The sequence below is a fragment of the Xyrauchen texanus genome, chromosome 25, assembly GCF_025860055.1.
Source record: "Xyrauchen texanus isolate HMW12.3.18 chromosome 25, RBS_HiC_50CHRs, whole genome shotgun sequence".
NCBI classification, from domain to species: domain Eukaryota; kingdom Metazoa; phylum Chordata; class Actinopteri; order Cypriniformes; family Catostomidae; genus Xyrauchen; species Xyrauchen texanus.
In genome coordinates, this window is record NC_068300.1 from 24,157,761 (window position 1) to 24,178,066 (window position 20,306).

Consider the following 20,306-nt stretch of genomic DNA (forward strand, 5'->3'; position numbering starts at 1 on the left):
CCGCTGTCAAAGTTTACCCTGCAAACTTTTACTTCTGCACTCAAAACCCATAGTGTGAAAAAGGTCTATTGAAATATATTTGAAATTATATTTGTAGAAATATCAGCATTAAATTCAGTTTATAAGAAGCACCTTGTAGTGTCATGTCCTTGTGCGCAATGTGTAAAATGTTAAAATGTCAACCCTTTTAACTTTCTGAAGTCTTAATAGCAGAGCCGGCCCAAGGCATAAGCGAACTAAGCGGCTGCTTAGGGCCCCGGTGGCCACCAGGGGGCCCCCAAGAGCACATACTTTTTTTTTTTTTTTTTTTTTTTTTTGTGATTATACTGTCAATGGACAATGCAATATTAAATGCAATATTATGTTAACAGGCTGCAGGATGCAAGCACATTCAGACAGCAAAACAGCAATGTCACAAAAAAGGACATATCCTCTGGTGCAAAGAAAAGGAAAAAGAAGAAAAAAAGAGGAAGAGAAAAAAACAGCATGATAAAGGTATGTTAAGTAGCTAGGCTGTTAAGAGCTAACATTAGCTGGCTAGTTAGTTAACATAGCCTTTGTAGCATATCTGCTTTTTTAGGAAAGTTTGATTAAACATCAGTAAATAGCCTTGACATCTTAATATATTATAGTACAACATATTACTTAGCAAGTTTAGATGAACGTTTTTGTCTTCTGTGTAAAAATAACTTTACTGTGTATATATTTTTTTTAATAAAAATAAGCTTCTGTTCCATAAACTTTGTACTGATAAGAACTTAACATTATTTACATTAGTCTACCATTTGGGGGTCTTTGCTATTATATTCCAATATCATTATGCCTCAGTTAGCTAGTTATAGATTAAGAGTTGCTGTTTAGGTGTACAGATGGCTTGCTGCTGTGTATAATAATTTGTGTTGAGAAAATAACATATTTTGTCAAATATTCTGTCAAATATGTACTCTTATGAAACATCCCTAGGAGCACTGTTGAAATATTTTGGACGTGGGGCACAACTGAACGCCACCTGCCCCAAGTGCCAGTGCTACAGCTGATGATGATTTTTCAACAATCCCAGATCAATATATTTATATGGATAAACCATGCCTTTGTTTTTGACAGACAGTTGCATTACATCTAACATGGCTAGCTTTTATTATTATTTTCATCTTTCATCAGGTCCATCCTCTGCATGCGAGGAGCACTTCCCAGCATGTACATCCACTGATGTGGTCATCTATCCTGTCTGACTCAGAAAGGACTGATCTGGTAAGCAGAGGGTCACTGGCTATAAAGTAAAACTTCACATTCCCTGAAAAACCTGATGGCCGAAGCTTCCACTACACCTACAGAAAGTTCATTAATGGGGAAATAATGTAAGAGGAGCTGCTCACTTATTTAAAAAGAAATGATACTGTCTACAGCTTCTGCTGCTAATTGTTCTGTAGGGAGTGCACAAAATTGGTAACAGATGGACAGCAAGATTGGGTAAATTTAGGTGTGCTACTGTCACATTTAAAACCGTAGAATGGTAAAATCATGCCAGGCAGACATTGGTATGTTGTAAGCAACACAGCTACAACTAATAAAATTGATAAGGGGTGTGTTAGATTTATAGTGTGCGAATAATCAAGCATTGACAATATTCAATCATATTGGCGGCACCGAGGGGCCCCCAAATCAAATTCTGCTTAGGGCCCCATAAAGGCTTGGGCCGGCCCTGCTTAATAGTGTGGAACAGTCCACCTTTACAGCCATCTTTTCTGAGGTGAATCACAACATTATAAACTTTGATTTGAAGCAAAAAAGAATTTGAAAATTGGACAAAACGACATAAGATACACAGTGAAAAAATATATAGACCTAAACTATTGATTTAAAGTTGTTGATTAAAATATAGAAACAATATATTTTACATGTATTACAAACAAATATATAAGTAATTTGAGAATACCGGGAGACGGATTTGATTGCAGGATGGGTATTGTAGTAATTTACCACAAATTCAGATTTTATATGGGATTTTTTTATTTTTTATTAAGTTGAAATATTGTGGACTGATTGCTTCAACAGAAGCATATACCTATGGAATGATATTCCCGACATTATTCAAAAGGAATTGCAAATTGTATTTGCAATTGCGTTTTCAATTTGTGGACGCATAAAATGTGACATAATCCAAACGCAATTGCAAATCGCGCATTACGGTTTGCATTTTCGTTTAAGCGAACGCACAGTGACTGCCAGATTTCAAATGGAAAAGCAAAGTCCGTTTGCAACTGTGTTTCCCATATCTTACGAGTTTTGGCCCTGTCATATTTAAATAGCAATTTCAATTACCACGTCTGCTTTTTCACTTTCTCAGCATCGCGTATGTAGCCAGCCAAAACTCAAATGGAATACTATTTTATTTATTTTTTTATTATTTTTTTTTTTATTGCAATATTAACAAACAGAACAAGATGATACATACAAGAAATATAAACAATCTTTCAAAACAAAAGAGAAATTATGGTTCAGAATACATTAAGAGAGGAAATGTGAAAGAAATTTAAATATATTCAACAATAGTCTAAAAAGAAAAGAGAGTAAGAGAAGAAAGAAAAAAAAAGAAGAAGAAGAGGGCACAAAAGAAAAAAACATTAAGAGAGAATATTAAACATGGCACTAATTCTGGATGTTTTCATTGCTTTCTTGTTAACAGAAGTTGAAATTGTATTTAAATACATCTTCAATTCTTCTTTGAAAAAGCTAAAGTGGGGTTTACTTTTCATATATTTACATTTATGGATATGAAACTTTCCAATATATAAAAGAAGGTTTATACAAAAACATGCATTAATTAGATTCTTGTCTTTAACATAAAATCCAAAAAGAATGTGTCTATATGATAAAGAAAAGTTACATAAAACCTTTTGGACAATCAGAGCATCAATATTGTTCCAGAAAGACCGAGTAAAAAGACATTCCCAAAACAAATGATCAACAGTTTCAGAGGAGGCTTCACAAAAGAGCAGGAAGTATCAATATCATTTCTAAATTTCTTTAAAAAGTATTTAACTAGATAAAATCTATGAATAATTTTATAGGATATTTCTTTAATTTTATTAGTTAGAAAGAATTTCTGAGGAAGTGACCAAACATATGACCATTTAATATCATCAAAAGGTTATTCCAATAAGAAATGGAGGAAGGAATTGAAGTAACAGGGTCCAAAAATAATGACCTAATTTTATAATTGGATTTATGTATTGAAAAACAAATAGAACCAACCACAGTAGATTCAGGGCTAGGGGAGAAACAGAAGTCACTGTAGCACTATTATTGTTTCTAAACAGCATACAGATTTCCAAAGAGATGGCCTTGAAAACTATATTAAATTCTTTACTAGATACTGGGAATTGGTATCCTGAAACAAAATCGGAATAATTAAATAAATTACCTTCACTATCAAATAGCTGGTTTACTAATATCACCCCATTATTGAACCAGTTTTCAAGAAATAAAGATTTCCTCTTATGAAGAATATTACAGTTGTTCCAAATTAAAAAATTGTGTGTGAGAAATTATGCTTGTAAATAAGTTTCCAAGCCATAAGCATCTGCAGATGATAATTGGAAAGTTTGACAGGAAGTTTACTAATTGAATAATTGCACATTAAATGAAAATGTATACCTCCTAATTGAGAAAAAATATATCTTGGGATTATACTCCAAATAGAAGATTGATTGTGAAGGAAACGTTTAAGCCAATTAATTTTTAAGGTATTGTTAAGAGAATCAAAATCAATGAAATTTAAGCCACCTTTATTATAAGAATTCAAAATAACTGATTTTCTAATACTCAAATGGAATACTAATTCCCTTAGTATTTCCATTTCCGATGCCTTACACAGAAACCTGTCAATCAGGGTCAAGGGTGGGATTATGCTATGGGGCGTGTTTGTCTTGGGAAGTGACATCACTCACAGTCGACGGTCAAGAGGTGATGCCCTGAACAGACGCCGGTTTATCAAATCAAATCAAATCAAATCACTTTATTGTCACACTACCATGTACACAAGTGCAACAGTAGGTGAAATTCTTGTGTGCAGTTCCGAGCAACATAGCAGTCATGACAGTGACGAGACATATACCAATTACAATAAACAACATACTTACACAAAACAATTTACAAATCAAATGTACACATACTTACACAACACATATACAATGTACAGTAAACAATACACACAATATACAATACAATAAGTAGGAGTATATGAAATATATATATATATATATATATATATATATATATATATATATATATATATATATATATATATATATATGAAGTAGTATATTGAGGAGAATATGTTGACAGTCCAGTGTGAGATTATAGATGAATAAAGTGCAGTGCTAATTATTCATCCTGATAGACTGTGAGTGATGTCACTTCCCAAGACAAACACGCCCCATAGCATAATCCCACCCTTGACCCTGATTGACAGGTTTCCGTGTAAGGCATCGGAAATGGAAATACTAAGTGAATTAGTATTCCATTTGAGTTTTGGCTGGCTACATACGCGACGCTGAGAAAGTGAAAAAGCAGACGTGGTAATTGAAATTGCTATTTAAATATGACAGGGCCAAAACTCGTAAAATATGGGAAACACAGTTGCAAACGGACTTTGCTTTTCCATTTGAAATCTGGCAGTCACTGTGCGTTTGCTTAAACGAAAATGCAAACCGTAATGCGCGATTTGCAATTGCGTTTGGATTATGTCACATTTTATGCGTCCACAAATTGAAAACGCAATTGCAAATACAATTCGCAATTCCTTTTGAATAATGTCCGGAATATCATTCCATATATACCATCAATTAACAACTTCAGAGCTCATGGTAGGCCTGTCTTTAAAGGTTTATATGTTATCGTTAAAAACAAATTACATTATGGAAAAAAAAAACATTTATGGGATTTTGAATGGGAACCCGATTGTTGTGCTCTGTTGTGTCCCAACATATATTAATATTGATTAATTTAGCTTGAGATAGCGCAATGCTATTTTTCAACACTTTAACTGATTATTAAAGTGATAAAATTTTTATAATTTGACAAATATTTACTTTAATTTTTAATTTATCTAAATTGAAAAGGCATCCTTTTCATAATGCTTATGATGTGCAAATGGATAATGTGTTCATGTTCAGAAGCCATTAGTTCACAGGTGATGATGGTATATGGCCCTCATTTCTAAAGATATTCTAAGGCTTTTAAAGTCCTCTAATAATCAACCTTTAAAGGCATTCTCATCGATTCGCTACCTGGGACTACCTTAAAGTGCACCAACTCAAACTTCTCCATCACAAACAATTCCCCTTAATTGCATTCTGATTCTCAGAGGTGAAGTCTAATGTAATTAAAGTTTCCTGAAATACACGTCTTGCCTTCATATCCAATTGTCTGTCAGATGAATCCACGGCAGATAGTCTGCACTGACTCTACTGAGCTGAAGGTCACTAGCAGAGGACTGAGAGAGAGGACAGCGGCAATGTTGCTGGAAACCTTGCACACAGGTGCAGTCTGTGGTACTCTGTGGTTATGTCCCTCACAGCCTCCTCCAATCAGGGGGTGCAGACCAGGAATAACTCCAGCTTGATCCCTCAGCCAAGGACAGAACATAGTATGCAAATGCTGGTGTCAGGCTGCACTAAATTGCATTTATCCTACACTCTAAATGCATTCAAATAAAATTTTCAGCTGACTGCCTTTGCCAAGTTTGTCCCCAGTTTGAAATCCCCTGGCATAGATCATTCCTTGATTTCTCCAAGACACTCCAAGATAGAACATGGTGCCAAAAGAGCATGTCAAAATAGCTCATCATTATCCTAAAGAACTGCAAAATATCAGCTGTGAAATGGTGATCCATAAATCAAAATCAAAGCCCCTTCTGCTTTCTAATGCCAGACTCAAGATTTAAAATCTTGTTCTTGGTCATAATATTGACCAACCGTTTTGGAGATTTCAGCATTTCCCTATTACTATACTTTTTTGACGCTTGTATCCAAAGAAAATTGCTGTCCGGGAGCATTCTAAAGATGGCCACCGAGTGGACTGACTTGCCTTGAAAGGGACTTTGGTCCAGCCCAAGCTGTGCATCACTAACTGCATCACGGTGGAATAATGAATTGTGGGTTGCCATAGACAGCAGAGTGAACTGTGCGGTAATAGAGGCCCCTTTACATAAGCTGCTGTAATGAATCATTGAGCTACACTCCAAAAAAAACACAAGCATAATTCTCCACATGTACTGTATGAGAAACTACATCGGTAATACATTGGTCACAAATGCCACAAACTGGTTCACAACTGTGAAGCAACTAACCTCAAAAATAATAAACTATCTATTTAAAACAAGGAGTAGCCAACTGTCTCCATGCCATGAGAGTGTGGAGTAAGAAAGACCCAGCCATGTGAAATGACCTTAATAAATGTACTAAAAGTTGCTTTGGATTAAAGATTACTCTTGAACCAGTACAGTTGCTGTAACAAACTGTTAAATTTACATCTGTGTCTGTGGAGAACAACAGAGGCTGAGTTAAGCTATTGGACACTTATGAAAACACTGTGTACAAACGAATATATTTAGTTCATAATGGTGGCTGATGGCTGATGAAGGTTTTTCTTGAACACAAAACATTATGGAATGATGCATAGTCTCGACATTTATATGGTAAACATCTACCAGGGGCGAATTCTCAGGGCCAGCAAAGCCTTCTTTGCTGGCCTAACATGCCAAATAAATAAATATATTTCATCCTTTCATTATCAATCACCTTTTTGCCTATGTCTTTTCAATCGCTTTCCATTCTTAATATACAAACAAATAGAGAAAAACTAAAAGTTTATCCAGTCAGAATTTATTCCTTGATGCTTACAAGCAAAATGTGACAACTGTTTCACTAATCGCATAGCCAAAGCCATGTTCTTTAGCTGAACCAGCATGTGAGTCTGAGCTCCACCCCCTCAGAATTTCTACAGAATCCCTCAACAGTGCAAATGAAGGAGCAACTAAAGTCAGATTGTCAGATTCATCAGCCAATCAGATTGATTTATTTGTTCTTGGTGGATGTAATCTTTAGTATATCCCGGGCAAGGCCTTCTAGCTGGCCTTCAGTGAAGCAATCACGCTTTAAGTGATGTACGTAATTCAAGAGTGAAACGCGCAAGATCAAACTATCTGACGAGTCGGCTGTCATTGCTGGTATTGCCAATAAGAAAGAGATCCTTATGGATTTAAAAACATGAGATGTTCTGCATGACCGTGTGATTGCTTCATTTATTAAACAGGAAAGGTGGACTGATTTTTACTTCAAGTAAATTGGTAAGTGCTTTTTGCATTGTTATAGCAACATCAGGAGTTTTCTAAGTGTAAATCAGGCTGCAGGAGCATTCAGTGTCGGAAAGTAGTGATGCGTTCCATTCAACTCAGAAAGTCGGATTTTACAACTTCTTACTAGGAAAAGTGCAGTGGAATGCTTCTTTAAGTCAGAATTAGAATTTGTAGGCTCCTACAGAAATTCTCAACTCCAATTTTGCCGAGATGCAGGGGCATGATGTCACACAAACATGTCAACACTCGGGGAGATAAACAAAGTACATGATAAACATTAACTTTATTAAGCAATATCAATAAATATGTTTGTTTCCACATTACATTATATTAAAGCTTGTTTTTTAAACACCTGCAGAAACCGGTGTACAAAACCATCAACAACCCCTGACAAGCGCCGCCCCCCCCCAACCCCTTGTGAAAATGCATCTATTTTGCAATTTTACAATTTAATCGTTTATTTTTCATTAAAATTATATTAAACAGTTTGAGAGAAAATGTTGTACAAAATCCGATGATTATGATATAAGCATGATCCTGCATGTGAATTTTTAGAGGTTTCATTTTTTTAACCCCACCATGTGGGTTTATTTTTTCTCTTTTAATCTTTTAATTTTGAGTGTGACTGGTTTAAGGAGAGTGTACCTGTATGTTGGGTTGGAAATCACAAGGATTAATATAAGTGTATTTCTTATTGCATTAACATGGAATGTAGGCTGTCATCCGCGCTGTCTGACCAAATCAATTAACATAAAGTGAAGTGCTACCTGCTTGTGATGCTCAAATGGCTTGCACACGCTGCATGGATCTGTTGGGTATACTGCAGTCTTGTCACATTTTAACTTTGGTTAACTTAATTTAGCCTCCCATTTCATGAGGAGGGATTATATCAAGATGTAAATTAGAAAACAGGTGCAGAATTTACATAAATAAAATAGTCTACTCCTCTCTCGCCATTGCTAGCGTGCCAGTGATTACCCCTCTGCGTGCCAATGCTGGCATGCGTGCCATAGGTTGCCAACCCCTGGCCTAGACTTTAAATGCACAGCCCGCCACTGACATCTACAGTATACAACTTGAGAGTGGCAAAATAGATTTCTTGATGTGCATAATTTGCTTCTGTGAAGCAATATAGTTAATTAGCCACAGAACAATCTTTCCATTAGTAAGCCAGTACAAGTGGAAACCCCATTACTAAAATTGATCAACTCATGAAGTCTGCAATCAATAATTCATAAAGCCTTTAAACAAACTTTCTTGATCTTCCACAGTTAATGGCAACAAATGCATATGGAAGCATAAGGAAGTTTAAAAGGCATGTTAACAATGAGATGAGAACCTCTTCTGAGCATAGTACCTCCCTAGAGAGCTGCACTTGGCTGAGGTTGCATGTGTGGGAAACGCTGGGCCTGTTCCACTAATATTTGGCATTCGTTAATGGATGTCGACAGGCCCTTTAACGCAGATCAGAATAGGTCTCTTAATGTAGTACGCTGCCTACCTACACTAACACAGCTGCTGTTAGAGGTACAGTAACTGGATACTGTGTGGATAGTGCCGTACGGTGGATATGCACTTACTGTCGCTCATTTGTAGGGTTCTTAAATGTTTATAAATAGCAACACAGATAGTTTGATTGCAGATTTCCCAATAACTTAATGTAAAAGCACAGATTTGCTCAGACAGACTCTGGAAATAAGGTACACTTGGTCTTGTGTCTGAGCTTACATTAAAGACCCCATAAAATCACTTGACAAGCACAGTTTTCTTTCCTATGCTGATGTACACTGACTGGCAAAAAATAAATAAATAAAAAGTTGCCAGTTGGATTTAAATAAGCAGATACTTAATAGCCTATAATTGGATCATTATTGCAGTAATTAATATGTTTCAGCTGGCAACAATCCTAACTGATGCAGTGTGTAGCTTCACATTTCATAAACAATCATGTTGGAAGACATATCCCGTGGCCTTGGGAAAGATGTTACTGTGTTTTAGAAGGGGCAAATTATTTGCCTGCATCAAGCAAAGAAAAAAACTAAGGAGATTTCTGAAATCACTGGAATTATGTTAAGAAATGTCCAATGCATTATTAAAACCTGGAAGGATAGTTGTGAAACGTCAGAAAAAAATCTTGAATGATCATGATAGGAGAGCACAAAAAATCTTGGTGAAGTCGCATCGTAGAAAATCGACAGTAGAACTCACATCTATGTTTAATAGTGAAAGTAAGAGCATTTCCATATGCACATTGTGACGAGAACTAGCAGGATTTGTACTAAACAGCTGTGTGGCCACAATAAAGCCACAAGCTAATCAGAATAAACTACTTCAGCTTGCTAAGGAGCATAAAGATTGGACTATGGAGCAATGGAAAAGGTCTTGTGGTCTGATGAGTCCAGATTTACCCTATTCCAAAGCGATTGGCTTAGAAGGGAAGCGCATGAAGCGATGCACCCGTTATGCATAGTGCCCAATGTACAAGCCTCTGTAGGCAGTGTTATGATCTGAGGTTGCTTCAATTGGTCAGGTTAGGCTCAGCAACATTATGCTGCAATAAAATTAAGTCACCTGAATGTACTGAATGACCAGGTTATTCCATCAATTGATTTTTTTCTTCCCTGAGAACATGGGCATATTCCAGGACAACAATGCCAAGATTCATCGGGCTCAAACTGCGTAAGAGTGGTTCAGGGAGCACGAGGAATAATTTTCGCACATGAATTGGCCACCACAGACTCCTGATCTTAACCCCATTGAAAGTTTTTGGGATGTGCTGGAGAAGACTTTACGGAGTGGTTTGACTCTCCCATCATCAATATAAGATCTTGGTCAAAAATGTATGCAACTCTGGATGGAAATAAATGTTGTGACATTGCATAAGTTTGTCTAATCAATCCCACAATGAATGCGCGCCGTAATCAAAGCATTAAAACAAAATATTAGTGTATGCAACATTTCTTTTTAGCCAGGAAGTGTATTTTCTATTAAAACAGACAGTTGAGCAGTTCCATGGAAATGTCAACCACATTATGAAAAAGTTTTAATGAAAGGATAATTTTTTGTATAATGGAAAATTCCATACACCCCGTTAGAGGGCGCAGCTTGCTTACACAATGCTAACTGAAGTGCTGAATGAATGCCTGAATGCAGTCTATTTTTAAGATTTCAAAAGTTTAGTAATCGTGTAATACCATATTGCGAATTCAATCTTAACTCAATTAATCAATTAATTAGCCTTAATGGATACCATTCCAATGTCTGAGAAGTCAAATTTGCTTATGTCAAAGCACTTTGGATGGTTTTACCTTATCATGTACATAGGTAAGTGACGCTTTCACAATTGTCACGTCTGTAACAAAGGTTTGTCCTCAATTTGAGAATGAGAATGATTATAAATAAAATATGACATGTTATTACATTCCGTGGCAATAATTTTTCTGGTTTGTGCATTTGAATTCAAAGAGTTTTTACAAAGTGTGATGATAATTAATTATAAATAACCATAGTTTTTTCACATTTGCATTTTCATGCTTTATTTGCCAATGGTTTTAATTTGTAGACATGGACTAAATGTCACAAAACATTGCCTTTTTTAATGCGGTTTATATTAGTATTATTAGTAATGTTAGTAGCATAAATAATATAATTTAATTATGTTAAACTTAAACTGCATTTTCACTTTATAATGTATTTTGAATGAATACAATTTTTTCAAAAGCTACAGTACATTATTTTACAGGGTGCGATTTGCCAGGTGGTATGGGAATTTCCCTGCACCTGCTTTTGATATCCCCCTTCTGGTCATTCATATTTTATCTCCAGAGGGGATACGATTTATCTGTTTCTAGTCAGACTAAATGCATTTACCATATCCAACATTAGATGGTTAAGTAAACACCTATTTAGACATGATTAGTTTCTCAGACAAATGTCTGACTGTAGATTAATTATTACTGCGGAAGTCTGTATTGTTAACTTTTGATTTGCACAGGATAAGGGGTGTCTGTACAGATCCCAGAGATAAGTGTGTAAACTCATTGTTAACATTATCAAGAAATATTAAACATGAACATATGCCGTAGCCTATCACTTAATTGCATTTCATGCTTGAGGAAATATGCATTCATCCATACACAACAGCCAGCGTAATCTTAAATTGCGAAGGGCATCTTTTTATCTTCATGACCAAAATCTTCAGACACACAGAGATCATGAGAAAAAAACGATAATTAAATCCAAAGGCTCACAGACAGTTCTGATTGACAAAATTGTAACCTTAAACTGGGATTATTTTACCAGGCGCTTTATAGAAGTAAAAAAACATCTTTATAACGGTGTGGCCACATTGAAATGCACAAGTCCATAAACAGATGAATGATGATTTGTTAACAAATTTGTTATTTGTTGGCTAATGCTAGCCCTGCAACAAAATATTTGACCTAATGCCTCCTGTTAATTTTTTAACATAATTTAAAGTTAATAAGATTATTATTATTATATATTATATCATATTAATTATTTTGATTAAATTAATATCAGTTAAAACAATTATTCTCTGGTTTTAGTCTACAGTTTAATCATTTAAGACTGCTTTTAATATGAATTACACCATCGTCTGAAATTCTACATTCAAATTTCATGATGACATTCACATTGAAAAACCATCTGATTTTTCAACAAATCACACCATTATTTTACAACAAAAATGTTATGAGAGTTAGAAATATAGAGAGTCATAATGTTGAAATGCACATCTTATTGTTGCTTATTTGTAGGGATCTTGAGCATTTGTAATTAGCAACATGGATTCATTAATGACAAACTTCCCTGTAAGTTCATGGTACGGTTTGTTTCAGGAAGACTCACCAACTGATGAGACAGAAAACTAGCTGGATCTCCTCTACTGCCCTATGGCTGGCCTAGACAGCAGCGGCCTTAATTAGAGAAAACACACACATATTCATTCACACAATCTCATTAGCATTGCAGATGACCAAACACCCCAAGCTCTGTGTAGGTTAAGGACAGGTATTGAGATCCTGCACATGGAGTTCACAATGCACATTCGAACCCATACACATTCTATGTACAGTAAGCCACCAGGAATCCCTCTCAGAACTCTTTAATTTTAGTGTTCAAGTGTTTTCAAACAAAACATGTAGTCAGAACATTCTCAATTTCATCACACAAAATAACAAGACAAAAAAAGATTTAAGTGTCAGAGTAGGAAGAGTATGCAGTGCGGTTACGTAAGAAAGGCATGGGGCACAATGATGTGGTGAATAGGTGGATGGATGGATATATGAGTGAATAGATAAAGATAAAAAGTTAGAGGAACCAGGAAGAAAAGAAGGGGGATGTGTCATCGAGGGTTTTGTGGGCTACACTTCACTAGCGAACTATACTGTAGGCGTTATCCTGCCTAGGAGGCATAGGCATCTTATCAGAATGAGTAATCTTATCACCACAGGGGCCCACTCCTCTCTACCCAAGTACATGCAGAGTGTGTTCACATTCCGCAAGGGGTGCCAAAACATCACGATGTGTAGATGAATAATGGGCTGATAGGCAGACAGCTAAGGAATGGTGTTGGAATCAAGATGCTGAAAAGTATGTTTTTGGAGTCAGTTTAGAAACAATATTGTACCAGTCTATAGTTGGATTATCAAATTATCAAACAGTAATAGAGTACAATATAACTTATTACCCAAGTAGATACCCTACTGTATCTACTTGAATGCAATCCAAAATGTATTCAAATTGATTCAGAAAGTTGGCTGAATCTGATTCAATCATGGACATTGGTTCCACGTGTTTGAAATGGGTTTTCTTTACTTAAATTTACTATATTATCAACCCCTTTGAATTGGGTACACCTAACAAAATTAGACATGTCAATGTAATTTCAATAAATCTCTTTTATTTCTCTATGTGCTAACTAGTCAAAGTGATGTTAGCATGCTAAATGCATGCTGGTCGGAAGCACTAAAGAGTGTAGTTTAGAAACTATGCTGTGGTTAGCAAATTATTTGCTCAACGAAGCAACAAACAATTTCAAGTGTCACATTTACCTGTCCTAATTTTTAGCTCAAACTCCACTCTTCACATAACAGAAACTCTTCTAAATCTCAATATAACACAAAATTAAACACTAACACGTCTCCTCCTACAAAAAAATAACACTTCATTGTAACATTTACCCTTCCAATCGATACCCATGCAAATCATGCTGGGAAATGGAAATATCCTGCCCAGTTTAATCAATGCAACATTAACACCACAGAAAGTATCCATGTAGTCCCAACTGAAATGTTTTAAGTAAACGTACATTTTACAAATTTAAATAGATAGAATGCAATGAAATCAATTTTCGACAAAATGTTCTAGAATTGTGTTGCTTTAGTGATTTTAATTTAGTAAATTGAACAAGCAGCAAAAATCCTTTTTTGTTTTAGTGAAACTCAAGATTATGATCAGAGGACATCTTTCAAATCAGCAGTAAAATCTGACAAAAGTGATTTCATAAATTGTGCTTTTTAGCTCAGATCATGACATTTTATTTTTTTTGCAATTTTCTAGACTGGTCCAGCAAATGTGCATGTGTATTCTCAAGTTAGCTGACAGGCAATGTCTCTATAAGGTTATTGGCTCTTTTGACTGTAAGGCTAGACTTTCTTTTCTACACCCACCATATTGGGCATTCCAATTTCTCTCACTAATTTTATTAAAATTGGTCTGTCTCAGCTAAACTGTCTTTTTATAACTTTATTATCAAGCCTTATTAATTATTAAGGCGAGACACAATCGGTAGACTTTTTTCAAATTTTTTTGCACTGATTTTAGGGAAAATCTTATTTTACGTAAAGGATTTAGTATGGTAAAATGTGTTAAATGAAGCAGAGATTACTACACTCTTATTGGTAGCTAAAATCAAAATCTAATTAGCTTTAATTTAATAAATAAACACACATACACACACACACACACACACACATGGGGCACATTCTGTGCAAAGCTTCAGGCAAAGATTTCTTGTCAAAAATTTATTTTACCATTTAGTAGCTGTTAAATATATAACTTGTAATAATTCCAATAGAAATCCTCTATTTAAACATGACTTTCTGAAAAAAAAAAAAAATAAATGTATTCTGTCTCCATGAGACCTCCTTCCTTCAACTTCAAGAGTCATCAATCCAGCAGCACACATTTCCTGTTCTAGACACATCTTCTTCCACTCTGGGGTCCAAACTGAATCCAAGGGTTTACCTCAGACAAATCAAGGTTACAGTAGGTTGCATAACTGGCTGGCCAGACCAAAGCTGTCCTGATGTTTATCGCCCAGGGAGCAGCAGGCAGAAACTGCAGCCCATTTGTGCATTTATGTATACTCACTTCAGTTTTCTTTCAGTTGGCCCCAGAGAGGAACACAATGCCTCAATGCACGCCTTTTCATCTTTTTCATTCTGTCTCTACATTTCTCTCAGTCTTTCAAATTGGATGAGACAGGCAGAATGATGTTAAAAGAATAGTTCACCACATAGGCGTTGCTTGAACCTATTTAGGGCGGGTATTTTGAGTGGAAATTTGTCAATTGGTCTTGCCGAGCCTTGTCGGAAGTATGTCATGTGGAGAAGTCCTATGGTAGGTCTTACCCAACGGGGGAGGACTTTCTACAAACATGGTGACTGGGGCAGAGGGGCCTCTGTCCAAGAAAGACACAGTTTACCAACAGGGAAATGATTTAGCAAAGATATACGTTGCATGGGGTCACCTATGGGGAACCAACACATGTGGAGCACATACCCCAGTACAGGGCTTAGTTAGCACATGTACTGAGCTGGCAGAGAGTTTCTCCGCAAACTCGTCTGCCACAGGGCAAGGAGGAAGACATCCAGGGAACGTATTTTGTGAACACTACTGGGAGTCAACAGCGCACGTCTTCAGCTCAGGGGAGGTGAAAGTCGCTATGCATAAGTGATACACCCGGCCAGCTATCTCGGATTACCTGTTTGTTCCTGTCAAGACACGGGATGCAACCGGCTCAACCCGGAGATTGTAGAACCTTACAAAGGTGTTGGGTGTTAGAGAGACACCACACGGCATGTGCTGGGCTCGATATGCCATTGCTATAGTGCCAATGTCCCAGTGGGCGATCCTCTGCTTGGAGACAGCGCTTCCTTTCTGCTGTCCACCAAAGCAGACAAAGAGCGAGACCTGAGGGTAGTGATGGTGGAGGAGCTGAAAGATCTGGACCGGGGAGTAAAAGGTCCCTCCCACGACCTTGTAAGCTCATCGTGCACTTCCAGGAAGAAAGGAACATGGGCGGGGCGTGGCTGTGAGCGGGCCAAGGAACCAATCATCGAGCCGCAAGGGTTCAGGGGAGAGCGGAGGATTCCACTCTAGCCCTATGCTCACGGCTGCCCGGCAAAGCATGTCCGTCATTTCTGCGTCAGCCTGTGACTGGGCGACCGTACCCGAGGGGGGAAGCCCAGCAGAGGCCTCCGCGTCCGACTGGAGGAGCAAGCTCTATGAAGCTGCGCATTGCGAGCTCATCACCTTCGGGGGCCCCAAATAAGAGGTCGAACTCACCCTGAGATGAGCCGGCAGACTCATCCGGAAGCCCGATTGGGGAAAACGAGTGTGCTGGGTAATGGGAGGTGAAGCCACTGAAATGCGCCATCAGTTCCAGCACAGGTGAATGGAAGTCGTGGGAAATTCAGCTCAGTGAGCATCGACCGCTCGGCTCCGAGGACAAAATCTGAATGAGCGATTCACATGCCAGCTCCCTTTATACCCATATGTTCGGGGGAGTGGCATGCAAATACCACTCGCTAATTCCATTGGCCTTTTCTCAAAGATCAGCGGCGTCTCAGGCTCCCAAGAGTGACCCCTAGTGTCACTAAATCGACACAACTTCGAGTGAGGGACAGATAGGGAATGCTAATTTCTATGTATACTAAATTTTTTACATTTAAAGTTGAATAGAGCATATTATAAATATAAAACATTATATTTAAATGGAACATTCATCTAGATAAATACTGTAAAAATAGCATTTCATTGTGAGAGCGAGAACCACTAATTATGACCACGAGGAGGTTAGCCTGCGTGACTCTACCCTCCCTAGCAACCTGGGCCAATTTGGTTGCTTAGGAGACCTGGCTGGAGTCACTCAGCACACCCTTGTTTCAAACTCATGACTCCAGCAGTGGTAGTCAGCATCAATACTCGCTGAGCTACCCAGGCCCCTGGTTATCGTTTCTTAAATTCATAGGCATCGATCTAACTGCATACATTCTGTAATATGTTGAAATGTTGTTTATCGTATTACTCTAACTGTTAAGAGAAATTGCATTTTACTGGGTTGTAATGCCTTGAACTGAGCATTGTACCTGAATGTTTTGTCTATGTGTGTGTGGGGGGATACTAAACAGATATCCAAGTGTGGATCTCTAAACAGTTACAGAGTGTATGACATGGCTGTAGCCAACAACAGCTTTAACTAAACACACTGTTTATGAGATCAGCCTCCTGTGTCTGTATTGTGACGCTAAAATACATTTTAAATCTCTTTTTATATTTACTCCTCATGTCGAAGAGGTGGACTAGATTTACATTGGTAGTCGTTATCTTTGGTAGATTCTGTAAACAACTCATATAAAGTGCCATTTTCAATTTCAATAGTAGGTAAACAGCCAGTGCAAAGATATTTTGCAAAAGAAGTACAGACACTAATAAAGAAATATAGAAAAGGGGATGGAGCGACAAGAATAGAACCAATAAATATATGTTGAATCCTTACATTTGTGAATCAATATGATCAAAAAAGAGCAATTCAACCTTACAGACAGTATGTGTAATACATGGACCAGTGCAATTCTCATTATAGAAATGATTTTGTCCAGGTAATATTACACAATATTAAATTAGTCCAAAGAACTGACACTCTTGCATTCCTGTGAAATAAATGTAGACTTCACAAGTACATGAAATTTAACAGCATTACATTTCAAAGACTTAATCGCAATGGGAGAATTAGCTTAGAGAGCCAAGATGTTTGGTAGCAAGAGAGAGAGATTGAGAAAGAGAGAGAAAACTTCTCAGGTGTTCAGTTACACATTAGGTTAATCAGGATTTGGAAGACACTCTACATTATCTTGCAAGGCTACAAAGTGCCTTTGATGTAGAATTATGCAAATTAAAGCATGGAAAAATGAGGAGGGAGGGTAGGTTTACTTTAGGGATTGAGCATTTTAGTGAGCGGATAGAAAGCGGAATGGGGTATAGACTGTGGGCAGTACGAGCGCTGTAATCTAAAAAATAGAGAGGCAGCAGGTCAGTGCCTTATGAACTTATTATTCACCACCCACATTACCTAACAAACTTAAGATACATTACATTTGTTCATTTAGCAGACACTTTTAACCATGGTTACAAATGAGGACAAACATAGGAATGTATCAATTTACCACACAGTAAATCAATCAATCAATCAATCAATCAATAAATCAATAAAGGAGTATCCAGACATTTCTCTTTACCAAAGTGAAGTGAAACAAGGCCAACTACACAAGTTGTCTCCCCTACCTATATTTCATGCCAGTTCTCAAGCAGTGGTCACCAGTGGAGGGCATGTTATGCACAGAGAGTTGGCCCAGGCTACGGGCTACCATCGCCACGGCACGGAACTTGCTTTTGGTCCCCAAACTGGGGCTGTTGGCATTCTGTCGGTTCAGTCTGTCCTCTGTACTCCGGCTAACGCCTCGGTGGTCCGTGCACACAAATGACACCTGCATGCTGACGGAGAGCCCCCAAGGACTTACCAATGAAGATGCTGACTCTAACAAGCAAGCACCAGTGTTTTTACTGGTCACAGGACATAGGAGAATGAACAAGTTTAGTATCTTCTTGCCCTTAGGACCAGGAGCTGAGAAAATGTCTCTTCTTCCAAAACTTGTTGAAAAAGCCGTTAAAAAAGGTTAAAGATGGATATTGCAGATGTCAAAGGTGAACGCAATGCTCGCTTATATCACAAGTGCACATATCAGTCTGAAGTGCTGCCAGAGTGTGTATTTGTCCATGAGCCATCTGTATGTGTGTGAAAAGTGTGTATAAGTCAGTGTCTCAGTGCATGTGAGTGCGCTCGTCTCTGTTAGAGTGAATTCCAAAGCTCTGGCTCTAGGGCAGCAGCAGCCCGTGAAGCGGTGAACTCCAGGCACCAATCACATCAACACAGCACAAGGGAGGAATTCCACATCCATCCACGTCACACTGCAGTACATCAAACCATGGTTATCTGATCTCTTCTCATTCTTTTCTCCGAGTGGAGTAGCTCTTCTTTTTTCTATCTCTTTCTTCTGTGTTTCTTCAGTTACTTGATTCTTTTCCGCCCTGGTGCTGTATTAATCAGTCTGTCTGATTCTAATGTTAAAACACAGTGGGTTTTCATACCCTAGATTCCTGTTAGATCAACATCCAATAATGTTGCTCACTGTCTACTGAGCACATGCATAAATGCTAAGAGAGAGAGAGAGAGAGAGAGAGAGAGAGAGAGAGAGAGAGAGAGAGAGAGAGTATTGCCAGAGAAAGTGGGAAGGACCAAGCTTACGTTATGTTGTGTTAGATCAGCTTGTACTTCATATTCTATACTTCATAAATGACTGCACTTACTAAACACAACAAAGTCTGGTTCAAGCAAGAGCATTTAACCCTCGTAACGCAATATAAAAAAATAAATAAAAGAATAGCTAACACAAAACAGCTAAAAGATAATTGTAAATTATTTGTCATTTGTCAACAGATTACTGTGCAATCAATTAAATGTAATGGGAAATCTAAAGGGAATGTTCACCCAAAAATGAAAAATCAGTAATAATTTACTCACCCTCATGTTATTCCATGTTATTATCTGACTTCTGCATTTGAGTTCCACAGAAGAAAGCAATTTTGTTTTGGAACAACATTAGTGTGAGTAAATTAAGACAAACAATTTTGGCTATACTATTTTTTGTCTCTTTAAATATGAGCAGTTTCACATGTCCTCCAATCGTTGAGTGGACTTCAGTGATATAAGTGCACATGACTGCTGCATTTCTATGAGTACAGGAATAAAAAATAAGTCATTCTGCATGTCTGTAATGCTGCCAGACCTACATTAATACACATCATAAATGCATAGCATGCAGAATGCAGATTGTCCTTTCATTCCTCTTTTCTGACAGTCCCGCTTGCTTTCACTTCTGCTGACCTCTTCTCTCACATAGAAAGTCTTTAATTCCATCCAATAATCTTAATATCATGAATACGTAATATTCCCACTTAAATGTTTTTTTATTTATCTAGCAATTAGGTTTGGTTAGACTTAGGAGCATATAAATGCAATTACTACTCAACAGGGCTAACAGCACAAGCGGTCTCACCTACTAACATTTCATGTCAGTTCTCAAAGCAGTGGTTGCCAGAGAAGGGCAGAGTTGGCCCAAGCTAGGGGCCACCATCACCATGGCTTGGAATTTGCTTTTGGTCCCCAAGCTGGGGTTGTTGGCATTCTGTTGGTTCAGTCTATCCTCTGTGCTCAAATGTTTCTGAAAATCAGATGCACTTTGCCTTTCATGCCACATCCATTCAAAGAAGCATGTTCTTGCACTTACACTGTGCATAGCAGTTGTAGTTCCAGCTTCAGCAACTGGGAGGGGCAATGACCTAAAACACAGTGTTTATGATGCAACCCAACCAAAGGGAGATGCTCCAAACAGTCTATCTGATCCTAATGATAATATAATCTATCTCACACAGATTGACAAAGTAAATTGCAAAATGGATTGCTGTGGATTGTATGCCACTGAGAGGCTTGTGTTCAATAATAGGGAAATAAATAATACATTGACATCTAAAGCCACTATTTGTTTTGTCTCATCAATGCTTTATTCATCTGCCACAATAA

The 20,306-nt window shown here is 37.5% G+C and overlaps 1 protein-coding gene and 1 long non-coding RNA gene across 3 annotated transcripts in view; one reads left to right on the forward strand and one right to left on the reverse strand.

Annotated features, from left to right (window-relative positions):
• The window catches only part of kcnab2b (potassium voltage-gated channel subfamily A regulatory beta subunit 2b), a 126,749-nt gene that overhangs the window by 44,055 nt on the left and 62,388 nt on the right, over positions 1–20,306 (reverse strand). The gene's annotated exons all lie outside the window — the stretch shown is intronic.
• Positions 372–5,495, forward strand: LOC127619052 (uncharacterized). The gene is made up of 3 exons (XR_007967522.1): positions 372–495; positions 1,162–1,251; positions 5,438–5,495. It is a non-coding gene; the product is annotated as an uncharacterized LOC127619052 (long non-coding RNA).